Here is a 12,287-nt window from a genome sequence, read left to right on the forward strand (position 1 = left end):
AGCCATGTTTAACCAACACTGTGGTCAATTGTTTAATTAGCATACGTTTTGTAACTAATTACACCGAGTGAAAACATGGAACACCACTTAGCATCGAAGACTAGAAGCATTGAAATACTGATTGCATTTGGTATATATCCGAGGAGGGTATGTAAGGACTGTACAAACGATCCACAAGGTTTTAACACCTTTCAATACAAATTGTTAGTACAAGTTAGATATAGCGGAGCTAAACTGAATTAGATTGTATCATATAGCTGGTTTGTCCTCCTAGGACACGTCAGTTATGCGAGGGTCCTAAAATAATTTAAACTGCATCTTACAGCAGCTGTTTCGTCCACCAATGACACGTCAGTGATACTAAGGACCTTTTAGGACATGTATGATATAATAACACGTGTCAAATATGATTAACAGTTTACTCATGTGGAAAATTCAATATGTTTATTAGAATGCAACAAAATACCCTAAACCAACAGTTCCTTGTGATGTTAGAAGTAAAATATAGTCACATGCCAGTTCTATAGTTTTTCTTGTGCTAATGATCAATCAAAGAAGTTACTAACTACAATAATGAATTTCAAGAATAAACAAAAAAGAATACGCTGGTTTTGTTGAGGAATGAATGCCAACATAGAATTTTGCTAAAAGATGAAAACTAATGTAAGAAAAACGACCATTCTGTTACTCTAAGATCAACGCCTAAACTGATTTATTGCACGATTATCTACGAGGGAGAGAATAAAGACATTATGAAATATTTTGTTTACAACATCCTAATTATGGACAGCCGAAGATTTAATACCCTTGCTGGAGAAGGTTTACAAACATAGGTGTGAAGATTTGTAGTGTTATTTGGTCAGATATGCACCTTCTCACCTGTGACTGGTGATGACCAATTAAATTACATTATGCGATAGAATGAATTTTAATGTGGCCGGGTAGAGGGTACAAACCTCTCTACACACTCTGTCGGTGTCATGGATGTCTGTGATGTGTATTCCTAGACAAATACGTGGGGATACAACCATACAAGGTAACTAGGCATCGGGCGTTTATCAGCCGAAGGAATGTTAGGGAGGGTAAGCCAAACCCCATGAATTGCGTTTATTGCTATTTGAACCCGTTTAGTAGGATGTTACTAGTAGTTTTAGAATACCACCGTTGAGGACATCGCATGTCCTTGAGAATACATATTAAGACAGGAAAGACCATCCATCTGGCAGATTTATTATCGGTTGAGTAACGGCTGGTTCATGGTGTCCTATACTGTCTATTTACTTTATAATCATCCGAACTGGCTCGACGAAAATCAGGAGTGTGATAATATGTAGTTAAATATGATGATTTATTTTGTCGACAATTATGAAAACACATCCTTTTTTAAAAAATATAATGATTTGACAGGAACATGCATGTTGATTCTAAAATCAGCCACCACTAACTATAAATCACCAGTACGTAAAGAAACAATTAGGACGGCCCGTGATCTTGATATGCCAGGAAAAAAAGATCAGATAACTACCTATGTATTTATGTCGTAAAAAATCAAACTCTGTCTGATTTATGTCAAATCCTTGCAATTACTAAGTTAAACTTAAGATGAAAATATCACGATGAGACATATTTTAACAATTTCATTGGTATTTACTTAAACAAAATTAATTATTTACTTAAATCAAATCACCAAACGTTACGCTTATATACGTTTGTATGTAAATTTTACTAATATGAATGTTTAAATTATCAATATTAGTTTAATGACTTACCGCTACAGCTCTCCCAGATATATTAGATCATATCTTTATCCGTCCCTTTAAATGTCCGGCAGCTATGGATTCCACTGGGATGACTTTATAAGACTCAGCGCTTTATAAGCGTGGATTCTGTTCGCTGATCCACGGCATACCCACTCTGTCAGGTATTTGAATGATAGTATAGCGTGCCTTCCCGTGTAAACATCGTGATCTACTGCCATGTCTCTACAGCTGATGATAGGCCTGGACAGCTCCACATATTATCTATGCGGGGATATTATTTGATATACGACTTCCTGCTTTTTAATAAAATGTGACAAATTGAAACCTTTACAAATTATTCTTGGGTAGATATAGGCTACTTGGTGTGATTTGGTGTATCTTAATATATGATTTTACGAGAATGGTAAGATTTTAACGACTAATTATTTTGTCTACATTATTTGTTATAAAAAATATGCCATTTGCGTATTACGTTGATAATAAAATGATTAACAAAACTGAGTTTAAAAAAAAAAACTGTGTACTATTTTGTTTGCCAAAAAGCACGCGACCATGTTCCGGCAGTTCCAACGACTGACAAAAAATCTGCTGTCGGTAAGGCGGGAATTATGATTTTAAAATATGAATTATAGCATTTAAAAAAATAAAAAAAGTAAAAGGAATGTAAATATAAGCGTTAAACTGTTTTTGTATGGTATTGATGATATATTTGAATGCCAGAGCTTTGCAAATAAACAAATCATAATGTGCTTAACGCACATCATGTTGTTTGCTTGCAAAGCTCTGATAATCAAATAGATACCGTACAAAAACAGTTCAATGCTTAAATACAATGGATGAAAACTGATATATATTGAGCTCTTTTTCGGTAAATTGTTTAAGTGCCTAAGCTTAAATTATCAAATGCTAAAAATGACACAATGTATAACCAAGCTTGTCACTATAGGTTCAAGCCTCAAACAGATATACGTTTTTTTGAAGATGATTGAAAACAAAGAACTGCATATATATCATTTTATTACAGCAAACACATATTCGAATTCTGTCACACAAATTAAAGATCGTGTGCTTCCTCAGAACTTTATTGTCTGGATATTGTTGAGGAATTGATATCCTTAAACACAAAACAACCGCTCTTTATTATAGATATACTTCATTCAATTTTGCTATTTACTCTATACATCAATAAGCCGGAGAGAGCAAAAACAGAAAGCCACGTAAGTTCCTTCCACTTTACTCTCCCGACACATAAATGGTCTTAGATAGAATTTTACTCTTTGAATAAAAAAGAAGGTATCGGCCATGGCAATCGGTTACGTACTCCTAAACATGAAATCACGGACACTAGAAATGTCCTTAGTGTCAACACGACATTATATCTGTCACAGTGTAAACACACAAATATATTATATATACCACAGCGCCAACACACAACGACATAATATATACTACATTGACAACAAACACCAACATTATATATACTACACTGACAACAAACACCAACATTATATATACCACAGCGCCATCACACAACGACATAATATATACCACACTGACAACAAACACCAACATTATATATACTACACTGACAACAAACACCAACATTATATATACTACACTGACAACAAACACCAACATTATATATACCACAGCGCCAACACATAACGACATAATATATACTACACTGACAACAAACACCAACATTATATATACCACACTGACAACAAACACCAACATTATATATACTACACTGACAACAAACACCAACATTATATATACTACACTGACAACAAACACCAACATTATATATACTACACTGACAACAAACACCAACATTATATATACCACACTGACAACAAACACCAACATTATATATACTACACTGACAACAAACACCAACATTATATATACCACACTGACAACAAACACCAACATTATATATACCACACTGACAACAAACACCAACATTATATATACTACACTGACAACAAACACCAACATTATATATACTACACTGACAACAAACACCAACATTATATATACTACACTGACAACAAACACCAACATTATATATACCACACTGACAACAAACACCAACATTATATATACCACACTGACAACAAACACCAACATTATATATACCACACTGACAACAAACACCAACATTATATATACTACACTGACAACAAACACCAACATTATATATACTACACTGACAACAAACACCAACATTATATATACCACAGCGCCAACACACAACGACATAATATATACTACACTGACAACAAACACCAACATTATATATACTACACTGACAACAAACACCAACATTATATATACCACAGCGCCAACACACAACGACATCATATATACCACACTGACAACAAACACCAACATTATATATACGACACTGACAACAAACACCAACATTATATATACTACACTGACAACAAACACCAACATTATATATACCACAGCGCCAACACACACCAACATTATATATACCACAGCGCCAACACACAACGACATCATATATACCACACTGACAACAAACACCAACATTATATATACCACAGCGCCAACACATAACGACATAATATATACTACACTGACAACAAACACCAACATTATATATACAACAGCGCCAACACACAACGACATCATATATACCACACTGACAACAAACACCAACATTATATATACCACAGCGCCAACACACAACGACATCATATATACCACACTGACAACAAACACCAACATTATATATACTACACTGACAACAAACACCAACATTATATATACCACAGCGCCAACACACAACGACATTATATATACTACACTGACAACAAACACCAACATTATATATACTACACTGACAACAAACACCAACATTATATATACCACAGCGCCAACACACAACGACATCATATATACATGTACCACACTGACAACAAACACCAACATTATATATACGACACTGACAACAAACACCAACATTATATATACTACACTGACAACAAACACCAACATTATATATACCACAGCGCCAACACACAACGACATCATATATACCATACTGACAACAAACACCAACATTATATATACGACACTGACAACAAACACCAACATTATATATACTACACTGACAACAAACACCAACATTATATATACCACAGCGCCAACACACAACGACATCATATATACCACACTGACAACAAACACCAACATTATATATACCACAGCGCCAACACATAACGACATAATATATACTACACTGACAACAAACACCAACATTATATATACAACAGCGCCAACACACCACGACATCATATATACCACACTGACAACAAACACCAACATTATATATACCACAGCGCCAACACACAACGACATCATATATACCACACTGACAACAAACACCAACATTATATATACTACACTGACAACAAGACCACAAACATTATATACCACAGCGCCAACACAAACGACATAATATATACTACACACAACACACATAATAACACCTGAAACAACACACATTATATATACCACAGCGCACAAACACACAATAACACGACAACATAATATATACACACTGACAACAAACACCAACATTATATATACCACACTGCAACAAATACACGACAAAATATATACACACTGACAACAAACACAACATTATATATACTACACTGACAACAAACACCAACATTATATATACCACACACAACAAAACACCAACATACTATATACTACACTGACAACAAACACACAACATTATATATACACACTGCAACAAACGCAACATAATACACAGCAACAACACAAATATATATACACATGACAACAAACACCAACATTATATATACCACACTGACAACAACAAAACATGACACAAACATAAATATAACTACACATGACAACAAACACCAACATTATATATACCACACTGCAACAACAACACCACATTATATATACCACACTGACCACAAACACCAACATTATATATACTACACTGACAACAAACACCAACATTATATATACTACACTGACAACAAACACCAACATTATATATACCACACTGACAACAAACACCAACATTATATATACCACACTGACAACAAACACCAACATTATATATACCACACTGACAACAAACACCAACATTATATATACCACAGCGCCAACACATAACGACAACATAATATACTACACTGACAACAAACACCAACATTATATATACCACACTGACAACAAACACACAACATTAGATATACTACAGCGCCAACACATAACGACATAATATATACTACACTGACAACAACACCAACATAATATATACTACACTGACAACAAACACCAACTATTATATATACCTACACTGGACTAACAAAACACCAACATTATATATACTACATCTGACAACACACAACCACATATATATACCACACTGACAACAAACACCAACATTATATATACTACACTGACAACAAACACCAACATTATATATACCACACTGACAACAAACATCAACATTATATATACTACACTGACAACAAACACCAACATTATATATACTACACTGACAACAAACACCAACATTATATATACCACACTGACAACAAACACCAACATTATATATACTACACTGACAACAAACACCAACATTATATATACTACACTTACAACAAACACCAACATTATATATACTACACTGACAACAAACACCAACATCATATATACCACACTGACAACAAACACAAACATTATATATACTACACTGACAACAAACACCAACATTATATATACTACACTGACAACAAACACCAACATTATATATACTACACTGACAACAAACACCAACATCATATATACCACAGCGCCAACACACAACGACATAATATATACTACACTGACAACAAACACCAACATTATATATACTACACTGACAACAAACACCAACATTATATATACCACACTGACAACAAACACCAACATTATATATACTACACTGACAACAAACACCAACATTATATATACCACAGCGCCAACACACAACGACATAATATATACTACACTGACAACAAACACCAACATTATATATACCACACTGACAACAAACACCAACATTATATATACCACACTGACAACAAACACCAACATTATATATACTACACTGACAACAAACACCAACATTATATATACTACACTGACAACAAACACCAACATCATATATACCACAGCGCCAACACACAACGACATAATATATACTACACTGACAACAAACACCAACATTATATATACTACACTTACAACAAACACCAACATCATATATACCACAGCGCCAACACACAACGACATAATATATACTACACTGACAACAAACACCAACATTATATATACCACAGCGCCAACACACAACGACATAATATATACTACACTGACAACAAACACCAACATTATATATACCACACTGACAACAAACACCAACATTATATATACCACAGCGCCAACACACAACGACATAATATATACTACACTGACAACAAACACCAACATTATATATACTACACTGACAACAAACACCAACATTATATATACCACACTGACAACAAACACCAACATTATATATACCACAGCGCCAACACACAACGACATCATATATACTACACTGACAACAAACACCAACATTATATACATGTATACCACAGCGCCAACACACAACGACATCATATATACTACACTGACAACAGACACCAACATTATATATACCACAGCGTTAACACGGATATGTGTAGGTATGATCTATAACAAGAAAAGTTATTTTGTTCGTAACTCAAGACATCCGAGTAAAAATTATCGTAAGTCCTTCAGAACAATACATTTTAAATATGACTAGATCCTTCAAAATATGAGAAAATGGAATCATAAACGAATAATCTATATCATAATTTACTTGTTACCAAATTATTGTATATGTATTATGACACAAATGTTTTTATAAGGCAACTGTTTTACGATTGTTATGAGTACAACCAATCCTTATTAAGGAATTAAGATTGGCCTAATTATAATTGTAGACAGGGCCATTATAGGTCAGTGCGGTATGTATTTTAGTAAGCGTAATTAATCTTATAGGGATTACTCATTGATTGTGTATGACAAAAGTAGATTTAATCTACATTTTATAGTATAAAGTACATGTCATTTATGTTTTAAGAATCAAAAATAGAACAGAGAATTGTACATTATACAAACATACAAAACAGATTGCTTTTTTAACAATAAGAAGTGACATAATGTCTTGATTGTGTTGATTATACTTCCCCCAACTACAAAATATTAGTTATAGAATTCGTAAAGGAGGCTTTGTTGATTATAAAATCCTCAAAAAGGACTTACGTCAGCTCAAACTAACATATCAAAGAAGTTCATTGGATATACATATTTATCAAACATTAGGATTGTACAAATTATGCACAAGTGAATACCGCATACTTAAAAATATACATTGTACACAGATAACGGTCTTTTTCAATATGCAATTAATGATAGACATAGTTTATCCAGAGCAGCGAATTATATTAAGGTTAATTTCTGTAAATATAATCCGGTTGATATCGAGTCTAGGCGTTATAGTCTATGAGTGTTTGGTATTATGGGTAAGAATTAGAGATTTACAAATTAAATCTGACATCCAGGTATTCATACGCAATATTGAATTAGTTTTATTCATGTCGGTATAAAATATGCATAGATTGATGTAGGGAACGATGATTTGATAATCAATGTTTGTATTCAAACTTTTTATTTCACACACGATATACGGGGATTGATCTTGGTATTAATTCTCGACATAAAATCAATTCTTTGAACTTTTATTTAACAACTACATGCCCCCATGTGACGTTTTAACAAATAATATCAATATATTCCACATCTTTTGACCACGTGTGTTAAGTCAAGTTTCTTATTTGTATTGCATGTTAAAGTGACAAATGCATGGCTAGCTTTACGTTCACGACGTTTATATGTTGTTGTCTTCTTCCTCATCGACATATCAAGAGTAATGACACTATTATCGAAAATATTATCACTGAAGATAACATAAAATTATATTTCAAATATTTCAAACTGTATGTTTACTGTTGACAGTATACCCTAGGATATTTATGTTTCCCCCAAAAATTTACATACAATTGTTAAGCTGACAAATGACTAAAACATGTCCCTACAAGGAAAGGAATTAAACTTAATGTCGTCCATCGGTAAATGAGAGTGCTCCTTTGACGTGGAAATAATTATCGAGGACATTCAAATCGAACTGTTTAGGGAACGCCTGTGTGATTTCAACAAGCTGGTAGACCATGATGGTGCTGAGGTGTTAACATATAATTATAATATAACATGTATACTAAAGTACTAAAGGCCTGGCATTGAATACAAATACGTAACACTTGTACACATATCCCTGTATAATTAAAATGGCGTGAACTAAATATGGGAAGGTTCGAGTTTTTCAATACACGTCGAAAATCACATTTTATCAAAGTGAATGAAATGACTGACACGCAGTTGTTGATTTGAGAGTTAAGACTTGAATGGACACACACCATTTATTTGAAAAGAATTCAGAATATTATGAAGGTTTTATTTAAAGATGTAGGTGTATTTTTAGTAGGTACCATTTATCGATCTAATAATTAATGAAGACTTTATAGATGACACATCAAATAAGATATGGAATATACAAAGTTATCACCTTTGTCTTTCTGTTTATTGATAACAGGCATACAGTGTACAAGCAATACAATGTACAACAAGCCATGCAATGAACAACAAAGACATACAATGTACAACAAGCCATACAATGTACAAGCCATACAATGAACAATAAAGACATACAATGTACAACAAGCCATACAATGAACAAGCCATACAATCTAAAACAAGCTATACAATGTACAACAAGCCATACAATGTACAACAAAGACATACAATGAACAACAAGCCATACAATGTACAACAAAGACATACCATGTAAAGCCATCGTCAAAGGATGTCGTGCAACTCCAATGTTCTATTATCTATATCACAAAATAAACGATGACTACGATATCAACTGATAATATGTTCTACATGGCATTCTAACCTGAAGCCAAACAGTGCATGTGTACATGTACCATGTGGGAAATCAGGAAATATAAACAAATAGTTGAAAAGACATCGAGACGAATCCACATCAATATCAAATTACACTTAAATTTTACAGTTATAATTATACACTAACACTTTGCCAATTGATGGAGTTTCATACGTAGTTCGAAATGCATGCATGACCTTTAGATGATTACAGTCAGTCACCTTCATCAGACAGCAACCAATCAAGGGTTTTTATATCAACTAGGTACTGATGTTTAAAGCGCACGGAATTAGAAATTATTGTAGACGCTATGCTTGAAATATTCAATACATTTTATTATATATGGGAAGAATTTTGTTTTGTAAACTTATACAAACATCAAATAAAAGGCTTATACTTGTATCAACTAAAATAATTATGTTTAATACGCAAATTAAGAAAAAAAAATGCCACGAATTAAAGAAAAAATCTGACATTGTATATCTAAGGGTTGAAAATGTAAATGTATACGGGGAAGCTAGCTTTGAACATTAGAGACTTGTATACACGTACCTTATATGCCAAAGCTGGCTCTCCATCTTTGAGTATACGAAAACATTAAAATCAAGAAAAAAACGTTATTTGACTCATTCCTTGTAAATCTGTATCTAAGCGCTCTAAGTCAATAAGTATATACATTCGACTGAGGACGTGTGCTATCGTCTATACTCAAATCAATAAAGAATGTTTATCTTTCAAATCGAACAACAGAAAGTCAATCAAATACTAGTCCTTTTAAATATTGGACCGAGCAGGGCTGTTTACACATTAATCTCGGGACGATTCTTTAGATCAACAATTTGATTAATGGCCAGTTTGGTAGTTCACGGCGGTACGCCGAAAGCTGACTTTTACTTCGCGGTGGTAATTTATATAACACCATGGAATCTAGTAGCGATCTTTCACATTATCGTGGCCGCCCACGCTTCTACAGTCACTTCAATATTCAATTACTATGATTATTACTAAATATAAGTGCCAATTGTTTCTGTAATCATATAAATGAGGATTCACTCAACGTTATCAGGATTCCAGTAGTTTCTCTGCAGTTGTGTTTTATAATAAGTAGAGAAAAATACATATTCAAAAACAATAATCATCGATAAAGAATTCAAGTTAAAGTTGGAAATATAACCTTTCAATTTCAGATTTAGCTGTCATTTCTTGAATGGCATATATTTAAGGTTACTGACATTTAGAAGATATTTAAAGCGACATTCCTTCGTTTGAATAAAGTTGAGGTCGTAAACAGTTTAAGTCTCAAGATAAACCAAAGTTCTTCGAGTTTTAAGTCCTGAAAACTCTTAATTCGACCTGAAGTATTACTAATTACCGCAAAGACATACACTATTTGTCTACAATACGCCTTTCCCCTGTACATCTCGGCGTTAATTTCATTACTTATAGGCACAGACACTCATATAATCATCGTTCGGACATATATTTCATCACTAGAAATTGTGTATGTTTCTAATGTCCGAACGAAGGAATGCCCCTTTAAAAGTGCTAGGCTTGGTATACTAGTTAAACTATTTCTTCAAATGTTTCTGACGTATATCAAAGAAATATTGAACGTTATTATTTTTTTTCAAACTACTTGAATATTTATGATACTATTGTGGAATAATGAATTTTCTTCTACAATGTACAGTGTAATAGTTCATAATTCGTGGTTATTTACATTGATAATAATACAAATTTAAAAAGTAGGTATTGGATATTGTATTAATACTTTAGTTAGGAGGAAATATATTATTTGTATGTGTCATTAAATACATCTTTCAGTGTAGTTTCTATCATTCAGTCATATACAACTGCAGGCATATTTTATGAACTGTCCGCCAACGAAGACGAAATGAAATGTATTTAGCTACAGTCTACGATTTTCATAACCATATCCGTTATATTTCACACATTATCTTTCAACTTTTAACTTTATTCCTTCTTTTGGCATAAAATACAATGCTTATAGATAACAAGTTTACAGCATTTAACACATACAAAACACATATATGGAGGACAAAGCATTTCACTCTTTAAACAGCCAAATGCTTTACAAATCGGAATAGCAGTGTGTGAATAAAATCCAAAAGGATAGGATGTAGTAATTATATCTGAATCTAGTGTTTTTCCAAAATATGGAAATAGGAACAACTGTATATTTCGTTACGGTGATTGGTGTCGAAACACATTTGCAATATAGAGTTACTTCGCCTGAACCTGAAAGGCAGTTCAGATTTCTCGGAGCACGTACAATGTACGTCAGTTCCTTCCTGTGATTTCAACCGGACATTGAACACCGACAAGGTAAAAGACTTTTTAGAAACCTCACACGTCATGTCTTT

General features: G+C 33.2%; 1 protein-coding gene across 2 annotated transcripts in view; it reads right to left on the reverse strand.

Annotated features, from left to right (window-relative positions):
* The window catches only part of LOC117329315 (leucine-rich repeat-containing protein 74A-like), a 33,763-nt gene extending 31,794 nt beyond the window's left edge, over positions 1-1,969 (reverse strand). The window contains exon 1 of one of the 2 annotated variants that reach the window (XM_033887217.1): positions 1,770-1,969. The gene's annotated coding sequence lies outside the window, so the exon portion shown is untranslated. Of the gene's footprint in view, positions 1-323; positions 344-1,769 lie in introns of those variants that run through there. The other variant, XM_033887218.1, reaches the window with a different exon arrangement.
* Between the last annotated feature and the right edge of the window lie 10,318 nt (positions 1,970-12,287).

This window comes from Pecten maximus, chromosome 6, assembly GCF_902652985.1.
Source record: "Pecten maximus chromosome 6, xPecMax1.1, whole genome shotgun sequence".
Lineage (NCBI taxonomy): Eukaryota > Metazoa > Mollusca > Bivalvia > Pectinida > Pectinidae > Pecten > Pecten maximus.